General features: G+C 42.1%; 1 long non-coding RNA gene across 1 annotated transcript in view; it reads left to right on the top strand.

Moving 5' to 3' along the window:
- LOC147015874 (uncharacterized) overlaps positions 1–14,859 on the top strand; it is a 56,890-nt gene that overhangs the window by 1,791 nt on the left and 40,240 nt on the right. Inside the window, exon 2 of the long non-coding RNA XR_015049894.1 lies at positions 1,694–1,761. This is a non-coding gene — a long non-coding RNA (uncharacterized LOC147015874). The remainder of the gene's footprint in view (positions 1–1,693; positions 1,762–14,859) is intronic.

The raw sequence follows: 14,859 nt of genomic DNA, 5'->3' as shown, positions 1-14,859 counted from the left end.
CCAATATGCATTTTTCACTAGAGGAATGGGTAGGATTATAGGTGACAAATAGAATAAGGTTTACTGTAAGCTTAGTTTGAAGTAAATCAGATCATTTTTGACGAAGTTATGAGCGAAAAACAATTTTGATCTTTTCATGACCTTGACCTTGACCTTTGATCCAATTGGACCCAAAAGTTAATGGGTTCGTCCAAGGTTCATTGCCCACCTGTGGATTAAATTTGATAGTGTTTGCAAAAGCAGTTTTGCCGTAAAGTTGCTAACAGACAGACAGACAGACAGACAGACAGACAGACAAACAAACCGGACGATTACAATATCCCGCTCCCTCCCAATAAAGCAGCTAACACCATCTGAACCCCAATGGGTAGTGAGAGAACGATAATTTAAACAAACAGAAAAGGTCTAAAGGGTAAAGAAGAAAAAATAATGAATAAATCACCACTATAAACTTATTATGCACAACAATATATCGACAGGAACACCACCCAAGGTGCAGAAAACCCACTGAATATCATCGTTGGTGCTCTTATCTCACTCTCTCTAACTTAGCGGAGAGATAAACGGAGAAGGGGGTGGGGGCAGGGAAGGGAGAAAAACTCTGTGAAGCGGGGTCAAAAGAGAGGGTAGGGAAGACAGGTGAAACACAAAGGACAACAAAGTGTTACACACACACACACACACACACACACACACACACACACACACACACACACACACACACACACACACACACACACACACACACACACACACACACACACACACACACACACACACACACACACACACACACACACCGCCATGACACTACAACCAAACGACTGACCACCAATGGATCCGCATGAGAGAGAAAAAGAGACAATGTGCATGTGGTTGTCTCATGAGAGAATCAAATGGTTTGCAAGTTAAATCTAGGAAACTCAAAAATAGGTAAAGATTGGATAAACTTGTGGATAACATGAGGGATGAACCGAGAGGTGTGAACATTGCCATTTTGAAAGCCTGAATATGATAAAAAGTGGGCTGCAATACTGGGAAAGGGATTCTAGAATCAAGGAAATAAGAAAGACGGAGGAAATGAGTACAGATGAGCAGTTAGCGCCAGGGAGGCCGACAATGTGTGGGTTGGTCAATATATTCATGGGAACAGCTGGAGTTAAGTCATGGTGGAAGGAGATGGCAACTGATAAGACAGCATGGCGGTTATAATATGTGTACAATAGGAAACGAGTAAGCCCCGAGTCTTCACTTTCAGTTTGGAGATGCTATTGATGTTAAATGTCTTGGCACCCACTGCTTCGACAAGATTCAGGGCTCTGCAGGTTTCTCAGTTTAACTGTTTCATTGTACAATGCACATCAGGCCATCCTGTAATGAACTGTTCTCACCCTAAATGTGAAAAAGTTACCCAGCCAATAAATAAGGCTTTGCCAAAAATCAGACGAACAACTGGAAAGTTCCTAATTAACCATCATCACTACAGCAGGCTAATTGGCACAGCATTAGCCAGCTATGCTACTCATTAACTTAACTAGCTGGTGATGAATGGCAATGCCTTGTAATTATGAGTTCTCGACATCATATTCTGCTGTAAGTCATGTAAATGTGAAAATCTTCCATGGAATATTTACTTTTCAGGATTTCATTAAATTTCTTCTAAGTTTATTTATTTTATTTTATTTTTCTTCAGAAGAATGCACAGTGACAGCACAATGGACCACAGCCTGAGAGTAAGAATAAAAGAGAGTTCAGATGGTGGTAAGGTGGGGGGTCTTTTAATCAGGGAGTAGTTATTGTGTGCAATGGTCTCCCTAGAAAGGTAGTGCCAGCAGAAACTGGAGAGAGGTATCAACTGGAATGTTTATGTTTTTTGTTTTTTTTAATCATTTATATGGTTTTCATGCAGATAATTCACATATTTTATTATGACTTGTAATACTCGCTCACACTGGAAGTGGGACTGTACTCTACACATTCCCAGAGAAATAATGGGGCTCCTCCTTCCACCCTGAAACCCAACCTCCCCACCCCGCTATATGACAATTTTTGTGATGTCTAAAACCTTCCCGGGAACACCCCAAACACAACCACCAGTTTTCAACTCATCCGTTCAGCAGTTTTGTATGGAATGCAGAGAGGTCAAACAAACAAACAAGTCCCCAAACAAACACTTCTCAAATTATGGAGAAGTTGGTCCACTTCTTATGTAGCAATGGCCCAGACACTCCATTGGCTCAATATACAACATATACACCCTGATATACAACATAAATCCTCAAAAATATCTACCAAGATAAAACTTATGAAACTATGAATTACCTACCAGTCATCTGTGGAGAATTTTGCCACCCAATAACACTCATTCAACTTTGGGATGTCATCGCTGATCTCGAGAAATGAGTGCCCGCTTGCCATTCTTCTTCTTTTTCTGACAGCCTAACAAAAAATGGTTTAAACTATGAACTTGATTTAAACACAAATCTCCTGCATTTTCTAGTGGGAAGGTGTAAACTGATCGAAATTTTAATAGCTTGAACAGATTTCTGAAAAGTATGTAAATGGCGTTCCTTTGTAAAGGAATAGGAAGGGAACGCAGGGTGGGTGGAACTACCCTGTCAATCAGCCTGATGGGGTATGGCTGCAAGACACATTTGTCCAAGGGCCCATCAGACCTATATGGGTGTGGTTAAAGGTGGACTATTGTCAGGGTTGTGTGTCTATAATGTACATACTATGAAAACATGTACTGCTAAGAATAAGTATTCTGTTTACAAAGTACATAATAATAATACACATGCATCATCTATTGGGGATGCCTCATCGTGATGGTTGTATCCCTCCAATGGAAGTCAGGAATCAAATCTTCCACACTCTTCCCTGCTGCCTGGATTCATCAGGGAAGCGTGGTCACGATCACAGCTTCAATTCATCCCCATGAACTGGCCCATTCCCTCCACCCACCCAATGTAAATAATGGTAGCCCACATAAGGCGGCATATGCGGCATTGGTTCGCTCAGCCAAATAATTATCGGCCACATAGTCGCAGGCATCATTCCCGTCTGCCACGCTTGATTCACTGGCATAGTAAAGCGACTTTAGGTGTGAGGTTCAGGCTCGAGTTGAGGGTTGCAGTTAGCTTTCCTGTTCTCTTGGGACAATGCCGCTCTCTTGGAGTTAGACAAAGGTGACGTCCATAAATATATATATATATATATATATATATATATATATATATATATATATATATATATATATATATATATATATATATATACACACAAACAATGATGCTTGCAGCCCAGTTAACCACAATGAAGAAGAGTACGTGGAGGCTGGGCTGAATAACAGCCATTACGGAGTCCACTCTCACACTGATATGGGTACATGTGGCGGTGTGGCGGCTCTCACACTGATGCCTTATCGGCAAAAGTGGCCCCCTCTAAAAAAATAGTGAATATCACTGGTCTAGACCAATGGTTCTCAACCTGGGGGTCGCGAGGTTGTTTTTGGGGGTCGCGGGAAGGTTGTCAAAACAAATAAACAAACAAATATATAATAAATAAATTCATAAATATTTTTTGAAAATGATTTTTCAATTAAATCTCCCATACCAATGTTATAATGTACTCATTAAACAGATTTGAGCAGCAAGTGAAATGTGTGTGAGAGAGAGACAGACAGAGACGAAGCATAGTACAGTGGCGGGTACTGAAAGTCAATGTTAGCGCTGGCTAACTACTGCAAGGTGGCTGAATATGGATCGGTGGCTTGTCAAAAAACGTCTGCCAGCTCAAGATGCAGACCAAGACGACACATGTGAAGGTGGGTCAACTGTTACAAGTTCAACTGAAAAATGTAAGGCGCCGGTGGCAGATTTGGCCTCCAACAAGCGTCGGAAATATCAGACTGACTTTCTGCAGTACGGATTCACATGCCTAGCCAAAAATGAAGTGGAATATCCACAGTGTGTTCTGTGTTCAGAAGTGCTTCCTCACGAAAGCTTGAAACCAGTGAAATTGAAGAGATATTTACAAACCAAACACCCATCCTACATTGACAAACCATTAGATTTTTTTTCGTCGTAAGGAGGGAGAACTACAGAGCCAAAAGACGACTGTACGTGAGCACTCTACAATCCCTGTCAAAGCCCTGTTGGCTTCATATGAAGTGGCATACCTGGTTGTTCAATCCAAAAAGCTCCATACTATTGCAGAGAGCCTGATCCGCCCAGCAGCGATTGCAATGACCAGAGCTATGCATGGTAAAAAAAAAATAGCTGGCACACGAGACTATTCCACTGTCTAATGACACAATGGCGAGGTGCATTGGTGAAATGACACGACATTAAAGAACAGCTCATTGACTGAGTGAAGAAAAGTGGAAGATTTTCCCTCCAAATTGACGAAACAACGGATGTTTCCAGTGATGCACAGTTTCTTGTTTTTGCAGTCTCCAGCTTAAAACCAAGAATACAGCTGCTTTGTTCAAAGAAACAGGCCCAGCCATCCCACTAAAATGAGTAAGTGAATACTATCTGGCAATACAAGCCTGTGCCTTTACAGATGTAACTGTTAAAAAAGAATTATTGTGTGTTATTGTGTTCAATTATTTTGTGTCAGTATTATCTGAATTATTGTGCTCAATTATTGTGAGTCGGTATTATCTGAATTATTGTGTTCAATTATTTTGACTCAGTATTATCTGAATTATTGTGTTCAATCTGAAAAAAAATGAAACTGAAAACCCATTGAGAATCGTTGTTATAAAGGGGAAAATGCAAAATTAGTGGGGCAACTTAGCATAACAATTGTGCATTTTGTGAGGAAAGCACCAAATTTGGCTATTGGGCCATCTCAAAATTTTTGATGGCAGTGGAAAATGGCTGCCACAGCCATCAGCGGCTGAATTTGAGATGGCCCAATATCCAAATCTGTTCATAATATGATAGGCTACTAGTGTGCCAAATTTGGTGCTTTCCTCACAAAATGCACAATTGTTATGCTATATTTAGCTAAGTTTCCCCACTAAATAAGATGAATGATTATAGGCTCCAAGCCTACAACAGGCATAACTGTGATAAGAACTGTGAATGAACTGAGAATAATATGCCTATAGGGACACTGAAAGGTATTTGCACTGTGCTTAAAGCTGTTTTGCAGGCCCAGCTATATGAGAATGAATGATAATAGCCTATTGCCATCAGCTTGTAAAGCAGTCCTGTTGCCTCCTTCACAATGAGTTGTGCTGTTGGATCTTGAATAAAATTTAAAACTGTACTTAAAGCCAAATTAATTTCGTTTTTGTTTTGTTGCTTTGTTTTTTTGTATATTTTTGGTCAGTAATGCAAGATTTGTGTATGTCTGGTAGCTGTCATGTGTGATAGTAACCTCTGTCTGCAGCAGAGGATCGCTCAATCTTCCAGTCCATATCCCATGCATAAATAGGCTACATACCGCTCTTTGCAATTACAGAAGCCTTTTTTATGAATGTAGCTGGCTGTTTTTACTGTGTTGTACATCAGTGTAAATAATTAATTTGTGATGCCAGTTTAGTTTAGTTTAGTTCTTTTTAGTTTTAAGAGCTGGCAGTACCTAGGTGTTGACCACTGTGCTCCAGGCACTGTGGATTTTTTTTATGCGCTCCGTGACGTCACTGCAGTGTGTTTCAAGTGTGAGTCGGGAGGGGAGTCGCAAACCCCAACTTAAATTTTTTGGGGGGGGGTCGCGGCTTCAAAAGGTTGAGAACCACTGGTCAAGACAATGATTAGGCCAGCAAGAAGTTGAACAACATACTCAAAAGCTGCAATTCCAGGCTTGTGTATTCTCAAAACATTGTGTTCCCCACAATTTTTTATGATGAGAGTATATCTATAATGCATATCTCCACCAACAAAAGGCAGTATGTGTGCGTGCGTGCGTGCTTGTGCATGTGTCTCCTCCATCACTCCAAAACCATAAAACCAAGCAGCCTGAAACTTTGCATGAATACTAAGAAAAGTCCAAGGAAGTGCAAGAGTGAAAATTGGTTGTTTTGGTTAATTAAAACACCCCTTTTGAAGATAATTAACGGCCTTATTTAATTATATTGTTGTGGATTTGAAAAGCTATCGCACTCAACATTCAGGTCCTTTTATTTAGCTCAGTTATATCGGTAAGTACATGTAGCCAGTTAGGGTCCCGACCCTGGTCTAATGGGTAATTAAATGTTCCTGCGCTGTGAAGTTGTTTTAATGGTTACATTTTATTTTAGTTATTTTTTACACCACCCACTACATCATCGACTCCACCGCTGACCGCACCGCATCGCCCTCGCCTTTGTTTCACTCCAAGTGATGTCACCACGCCACCGTGGCCGAGCGGCGGGGAGCCGGCGTCTTCCGCACTCTGCCTCCGACCCAGCACCGTCTCCATTAACCACGCGGTCTGAGGAGAGGCTGTAGGCGGAGCCATGAACGCCCCCCCCCCCGCTGGAGACTCCGCCCAAGGGAGGGAGTGCCCTGCCCACCGCGCGCCTGTCCAATCGGGCGCGGACGAGGAGTCACATGGGGCCTCCTGTCCAATGGGAGGGCGAGTGGGGAGGAGCGAAGGTTCGTTGAGCGGGAGGGGGGAGATAAGGTGTGTTCTGAGGATGGGAAGGATGTTCCTGAGTCGGCTGTGTTTTTCCTACGGATGACGATTTCAAAAGAGTGTACACAAAAAGCGCTGTTCTGAGGAGATTTCGTCGTCGTTCGTTCCTTGCTTGTTTCTCCCGTTTTTCTTCTCTGCCCGGCTCATCACCTTGGCTTCTGGGGTGACCTCGTCCCAACCCCAGAGCTTTGCGTCGTCGGCTTCCGCCTGGCTGGGACGGCGACAACAGTCTCACGACCAGGGGACGTCCAGCTGCGCGCTCGTGGCAAAACCAGCTACCCTGACCCTCAACCCGACTGTTCTTCAGGCTGGAGGTCCCATTAAAGACCCAGGGGGTCCATTTCTGTCTGGGTGTGTGTGTGTGTGTCTGTGTGTGGGCCCCGTCTAATAAGTAGTGAACAGTATAAGTGCCTGTGCTGTATATTATTTGCCTTGCTTATTATTCGGTGTAGATCTGCTCTTATGTGCTCCCTAACAATTCCCTCATTATTTGTAAAATAAACCCCAATTGTTAAAAGTACTCAGCTTGTCGTGTCATTTCCTTCATTGGCTGAGTGTGTCGTGCATGTGAGGGATTAGTGGACCATTGCCAGGGTCCCAAGATAATCGGGCCGGCGGAATTCGGCGATATTACCGCTCAGCTACGCACACGGGACGGGACACTTAGGCGGCTCGCTTCCGAACGAGTTCCGCCGAGGGTGAAGCACCCCGGTAGCTGGATCACATGGGTACTTCGGTAAGTTGAAGTTGGCAATTAACCCTACCCCACGTGATCTCCCCATTGGCGTGTTTCGGTCCTAAAACTACCAGGACCCGTCGACCCGGGCCGGCGATCTGTAAATTCTGGGTGATCGAGCCGAGACGGCCCCACTTCTTCATCGAGGGTCGTGCTCGTGGCAACGTGCCGGCGAGAAACCTCAACAATATCCTTCATCAAGCGATCCTCGGCCACTTCGCTGTCTGGGGTCTTCAGGCGATTCCTGGGTAACCTCGCTGGGGTCTGATGCTGCCATTTTTTGTTTTTTTTAATCTCCCCACTCTCCCCCCACCCCTCTCTATCTTCCCCTCCCCCCCCCATCTCAGTGTTCCCATCAGCGAAGTGATGGGTAGTATTTGCTCGTAAATAAATAAAAGCCACATCTTCGTACTTTAGACATGCCAAAGAATGTTTATAGGGTGCAACGATATTGTGTGCACTCGTAAAGCTGAATCTTTCAACTCCTCCCTCCCTTTTATGTCTTACACCTCCCCCCCAAACTCTCATCCATTTTGTCCAATCTTAGAATGACCTTTCATTTTTCTGCCCCCCTTATCTTACTCCCACACCCTACCTTTCTTCCCCCTGTCCAACTCACTCTTTTTTTGCTTTTATCTCCTTTTTAATCACTTTTTTTTTCAACGCATTCGAGCAATACAATTTACAGATGACCCTAACATTAACTTCAAGGTTAAAATTTTTTTGTTGTTGTTGAGGTCCAAAGCCTCCATCTTTTGCTGGTAGAGCAGAAAGATCAGGGCCAACATTGAACGTGAGGATAAAATCCAAAGTGATCCTTTATGATTAGCAAGCTCGAAAAGAGTAAATGTTTTCGTTTTTCATTTCCTCGGCATTTAAATGCAAAGAAGGCCGTCAAGTCTGTTAGCTACAAGTAACAGTATTAGCAAAAAAAAAATTCATGAATCGATTTGATTTTCTTTCTCCTCTCTTCAATGCGGAGAATAAACGGAGCCCATAAAGAAAGAGCTTTTGAAGAAAATGAGAGATTAGGAAAACCAATTGAGCTTTCAGTGAATTTCAGAAGGTTTATGTTATTTTATTTTCTTGTCTAAGCAAAGGATTCTTGAAGTTCTGGGTTGGCTGAAAGAGTTGAGCTTCTCGACTATAATCTTGATACTGTAGCTTGTGTATTTACGAGCAAAAGTACATGTCCCCAGAGATGGGGAAAGGCAAGCAAAAGTGTCCTTCCCCAGTGATGGGAAATGTTTAAGTTAATCTATCAATTTAAATGATTTGATGGACTTTGAAAAGATTAATTGTGTTGCACTCTTGGTTTCACTCAGACCCAAAACTCTGAGCTACTTATACCACCCACCACAAAATGATGGTGCAACATCAGGCGGTGGAGGGTCAATTTGTCTAAAAAGAGAGCAAAACATAATTATTACCTCTACCACGAACGGTAGATGGAGATTATGTTTTCACCCCTGTCTGTTACTTTAAAAATCGAAGATTTTTCAAGTATATTGGACAGTTGATTTTGTTATTCTGTCTGTCTGTATGTCTGTCTGTCTGTCTGTTTATCGCCTACAGGCCACAATTCTAAACTGATCATTATGAAACTTACCAAGTTGTAGAGGCAGTCTCAACTGAGAAGCCTATTGATTGAGGTCAAAGGTCATCTTGAGGTCAAATTTCTAAAACCATCATTTTTCATCCGATTGACTTGAAATTTGAACTAGATTTGCATATTACATCAATGAATTGGGAAACCAACTATTTTTGAGGTCAAAAGGTCAAACTTCTAAAATCATCAATTTTTTTTATTTCAAAAATCATCAATTTTCATCCGATTGACTTGAAAGTTAAACAACAATTTCATCGTGCATTACTGAATTGGGAAGCCAACTGTTTTTGAGATGAAATGATCAACTCAAGGTCTAACTTCTAAAATCATCAATTTACATCCTATTAACTTGAAAGTTGAACAAGATTTGCAGAGTCCATCACTGAATTGGGATAGCAACTATTTTTGAGGTCAAAGGTTAAATATCAACTCAAGGTCAAACTTCTAAAATCATCAATTTCAATCTGAAAAATAATCAATTTTCATTCAATTGACCTGAGCTGCTTCTTCTTCTTCTTCTTCTTCTTCTTCTTCTTCTTCTTCTTCTTCTTCTTCTTCTTCCTCTTCTTCTTCCTCTTCTTCTTCCTCTTCTTCTTCCTCTTCTACTTCTTGCGTATGGCAGCTTGGCTACCAGGTAGCTACCATTTTGTTGGAGCACAACTGGAGCACAACCCTCAGGAGAGCCAGAAAATATCTTTCTAATCTCAAGTCTGAACTGTCAAACCTGTGTCCACCTCTAAATCCTGGTGGGGTCCAGTTAAGTCTGTTTCTGATGGATGCTCCCCCTCCCTTCCCTCTCTTACCTCAAATGGCTGCACAACTGACTGCACACAAAATGGCTGAATGCCTAAACGCCGTGTTTGCTTCTAAATCTTATGTCCCAAACCCATTGCTTTCTGTACATACCTTACTCTGTCACACCCAGCTATTCCTGGACTCTGTGTCCTTTTCTCCTGACAAGGTGGAGAGCTTGCTGTCAAACCTCGACTCTGATTGTGCAACCAGTCCAGACGGCGTCAGCCCTCGTGTCCTAAAAACCTGCTCTGCTGCTCTTGCTCATCCTCTCTCCTTTCTATTCAACCTCTCATTTGCTCAAGGTCATCTGCCATTTGCTTGGAAATCAGCAAACATTACTGCCCTGCATAAAAAGGTGCAAAAATAGATCCCTGCAACTACAGACCAATCAGCCTTCTCCCAATCATCAGCAAGGTTATGGAATGCATCATCACTTCTGACATTAAATCCTTCCCCTTCTCCAATGGCTTAATTTCTAACCATCAATTTGGATTCAGAGCAGGTCTCTCTCCCGTGGACTTGCTGCTCTTGCTTTCCCAACAATGGATAGAGGTTCTTCATGCCAGGTATGAGATCAGAGCCATCTTGCTCGACATATCGCGTCCTTTCGATCCAGTCTGGCACCTCGCCCTGTTCACCAAACTATCTTCCTCTGGTATCCAAGGCAATCTCCACTCATGGCTCGCAGACTTCCTCTCCTGTCGTAGTCAACGTGTGGCCCTTCATGGAATTCTCTCATCCCCTCCTCCTGCCCAGGCTGGAGTTCCTCAAGGCAGTATTTTGGGCCCTGTTCTTTGTCTGGTTTTCATCAATGATCTCTCCAACTCTCTGGAAAATCCTCTTAATCTCTTTTGCTGATGACTCCACCCTCTGCCATACCATGTGTCATCCCTCAGATTAGCAAAGCAGCAGCCTCTTCACTCTCTGCAGATCTCAAGAAAATCACAAGCTGGTCCAACACTTGGAACATGTCTTTCAATCCTGACTAATCTCACACTGACTATGTCTCTCCGAAAGGACCGTCTGGAACCCCCCCCCCCATCTAATTTTTCAATCCTTTTGAAGAAGTCCTTTCATTCAAGCTTTTGGGCCTCACTATCTGCCATGATCTTTCCTGGGAAAGCCACATTTCTAAGCTGGCCTCCAAATCAAAACTGGGCATTCTCCGTCATGCAAGTCCTTCCTTGGCACATCTGACCTCCTGACCATGTACAAAGCTTTAATCTGCAGCCTGATGAAGTACTGCTCTCCCCTCTGGGCTGGTGCTCGCGTTTCTCACCTTTCTCTGCTTCATGCTGTGGAAACCAAGGCATTTAGGATCATTGGTATCTCCCGTGATGAGGATGAATTTTTGGGTCTCTCACTCTCTCACCGCAGGCAACTTGGTGGTCTTTCTGTCTTCTACAGTCTCCTCTCTGCCTCACTTCCCCCTCTCTGTGATCTGTCCCCCCCCCACATCTTTCCGCAGGGCGCTCAAGGTCCACCAGCAACTCCCATGTGGTAAAACTACCAAAATCAAGAATCACTGCTCACTATCACTCTGTCATTCCTTTTTTTCCCCGCCTTTGGAACAAACTCCCACACTCTCTTCAATCACACTCTTCCCTTCAGGTCTTCAAAACAATTGTTAACTGCCATCTCTTATCCAAAACCATGATCTTTATCCAAAACCCCATCCAAAACCACCAAACCTATCTCCTTCAAATTCCCTGCTTTCCTTCCTGAAAGTCCCTGTCATGTAAGGTTCTGAAAGTCCCTGTAGTGTCCATCTTGTTACCCTGTGTACCCCACCCCATCCCTCTCCCACAGATCTCATGTCTCTATTCCCCACTGTTTTGTGATTCCCTTTCCCGCCCATCTTTTCTCCTGCTCCCCTTGTTATACGTCTTTTGTGTTCGCTCTTTTTCGAGCCTCGACATTGTACATAAAAGGGATAAAAATAAAAAATAAAATTAACAAGAAAGTCTTCAGGCAACTGTTTATTTATACCAATGTTATTTTATGATACTTATTCAATACCATGGCCATGCTTAATAGTAAATAAGTGCTTTGCAATTGCTGGTTATGTTTTCGGTGGTGTGCTCCGTCATGCTATTCCTCTCCCTTGTTGCACACATGAGCATTCGTTTTGCTCATGTGTGCAACAGAGCTTCAAAAAGCCAGACATCATGCTTGTTCAACAGGAATGCTTCAACATTTCAAAAGCAAATCATTCTCTTCCAAGTGAAGTAAACATTTGGCATAATTTACACCCATCCTTTCACTTGAGGTTGTATTGCTGCCAATATTGTTCCCTAAACACATTCATTTTAAAGACAAAAAAGAATTACCTTGCAATATTGCAAAATTTATTGTAGAAATGGCAATAACCTTGTTTCTGGGACAGAGAAGAAAGGGTTCATTCAAATCTCATAAAGAAAAGCTTTGGTAGTTTTAGAATGCTTCAGAATGCCAACAGTTTCACCCATGGTGGAAAAAAAAGTAGCTCGAAGGTCTTGGCAACCCGAGGCATCTTATTATCTACAGTGCCTCAACAATTGCCTAATGCTCCCAAAATCTTCCAAGTGCAACGTTATTGCCATTGCAAAAGTGGCTTTTTACAATGGAATCCTTCCGTAGTAGCCACACAAAATGCACCAGATGAATGGTCTTCAGTGCAGCCATTTAATTTTTCAGAAGGGATTGGCTTGGCTGCAATCATATGGATGCAAACGATTAAATGGTTGGGTTTTCTCTTAGGGCTGATGTCATAATCATATTGGCTGCATAAAAATATTATATTGTTACCTTCCCATCGGTCGAGCATCAACCGATATGGATCTTAGTTAAGGTCCTAATACGTTAAGTAAATTAGATGTAGAGATAAGTAAACATGGAAGTTAAAATATCGTTTACATTTCATAATATATAAAAAATATATGAAATATAAACGATATTTTAACTTCCATGTTTACTTATCTCTACATCTAATTTACTTAACGTATTAGGACCTTAACTGATATCCATATCGGTTGATGCTCGACCGATGGGAAGGTAACAATATAATATTTTTATGCAGCCAATATGATTATGACGTCAGCCCGAAGGAAAAAAAAACCCAACCATTCTGGTCGTGAAGCCAATTTCTATTTCATAAAGCAGACAGGTTATTCATAGCAACAAAATTTGGTGCAGGAGGAAAGAGAGTGGATCATATTGTGGGTTCACTCAGAATTGATTGTGGCTGATTTTGCCAAAGAACAGGTACCACCAGTGTGATGCAACAAAATTTCCACCACTTCATTGTAGTTTATAAAAGTAATTGCACTCTCGGCATCACAACCTAAGTACTGAGATGTGGCATGTTTCCACAGGAAACAATGAACAGGGAATCGAAATGCATAATTTGACCTGTCTCGTGACATCAAAATGGCCATTTATGCGATACGAGCTTTTGCTTTTAACATCCATGCATGGATGGAAACTGATGGTTCAGACAGTCTGGTTCAGCTAACCTTACAATAAGCATTTGGGATTTTGAAATTAGGCTTTTAACCAATTCCACAAACTTATCTCAACCGTAAACGGCAGGTTGATGTGTTTGACAAGATCTGCCTAATAATCTGAATATCACTTTTATTGTTATGATCGCTTATGGTTACCAATGTGCCAGACAATGTTTTGCCCTGTTCTAACATCTCACCGATGAGGGCAATGATTATTCGTTTTGCTCATGTGTCGAGTGAGCATTAATTAACAAAGACTAGGGTGATGAGGAAGCCTGGTGTTGGCTTTGTGGTTAAGGCGGCTGGCTTGGGACCTTAGAGTCCTGAGTTCAAGCCCCTGTCAACCGTTGAATTAACATCAGGTGGGATTGTCTCAGCCTGTTATCCTTCCAAGGTCGGCAAAATGAGTACCAGCATGCTGGTATACTGTGTCAGAGTGGCGACCCGTCCAGATTTGTGCCCAATAGCCAAGGAGACTGCTTAGGCAGCACCAACGCTCTGCACAGAATATGGTCCCAATGAATGGATGGATGGGGTAACCTGTGTTGGAGTGGTGACCTATCCAGGACTGTACTCCTTTCCAATGAAACTGCTTTATCAGTCCTGTGTGCCTTTATGCCATGGAAGGAATGGTATTATTACTATTATAGGGTCATGAAGAGGTTTAAAACAACCAGGAATGGAAGGGATTTCAACCAATTCAAAGGAGTAGAGGGTAACAGGAAAATACAAACATGACCTGCAACAAACAGCAGGTATATTGTAGGTGAGCCAAAAAAAAAAACGTGTCGTTTAAATGAAAACAATCAGCAGCATAGAAGAAAACCATCAAATGCATTCAATGAATATTGTGTTCCTCACACGTATACGTCTCGTGCACATCCCATGCCACTTCACCATTTTGAAACGAATTTCTGAATATCCCGTGATGACACATACACTTGTCTTTCAATTCAAAAAGGTATTACAGAAATGCAATCTAGCCAGTCCTTTCTGGATATAAGTACAGGAATGACAAAACAGACACAGGAGCTGACTGGAAATTATTGTGCTCAACTTATAGGGATAAAATTTAGTTTTCAAACTTAACCTTAAGAAATGAAGATGTTTTAAATCTCAGTAATGCCGAGATGATATCAAGAGTAAATGTGCTTTGTCTTAATAAAGTTTATAAAATATTATACCCATGCTGATTGCCAAGAGAAAGGGGATTGACAGGAGATTGACTTGTGGTGATTAACTATACTAAATCTCCAATATTTAAAACAAAACAAGAACAAGAGCAATCAGAGATTGCAGACCCACGCCAGGACTTCTTTTGTGTGGTGTATTTTGTGTGGCATTTGTGTACTGGTGAGTTACCTAATTAATAAGAGACATAATTAGAATTGCCACTTTATAACTGTTGGCAGTGATGACCGGGCACCAAGACGTCCCATTTGATGTAACCCCACGATGATCGGACACCTGACCCTAACCCATGAGGTTTTTAAAATTATTATTCATTATTCAATTGAATTTAGAATGGGATTAAAATACATTCAATTCAAATCAAATGGAAGACGAAATAGGTACAGTCCTGCATTGGAGTCATCAGAAGGAAG

The sequence above is a fragment of the Eptatretus burgeri genome, chromosome 12, assembly GCF_056783735.1.
Source record: "Eptatretus burgeri isolate ZD-2024b chromosome 12, Ebu_testis_v1, whole genome shotgun sequence".
NCBI classification, from domain to species: Eukaryota; Metazoa; Chordata; class Myxini; order Myxiniformes; family Myxinidae; genus Eptatretus; species Eptatretus burgeri.
The sequence above is the reverse complement of the archived record's forward strand: the minus strand, read 5'-3'. Positions and strand labels throughout refer to the sequence as shown.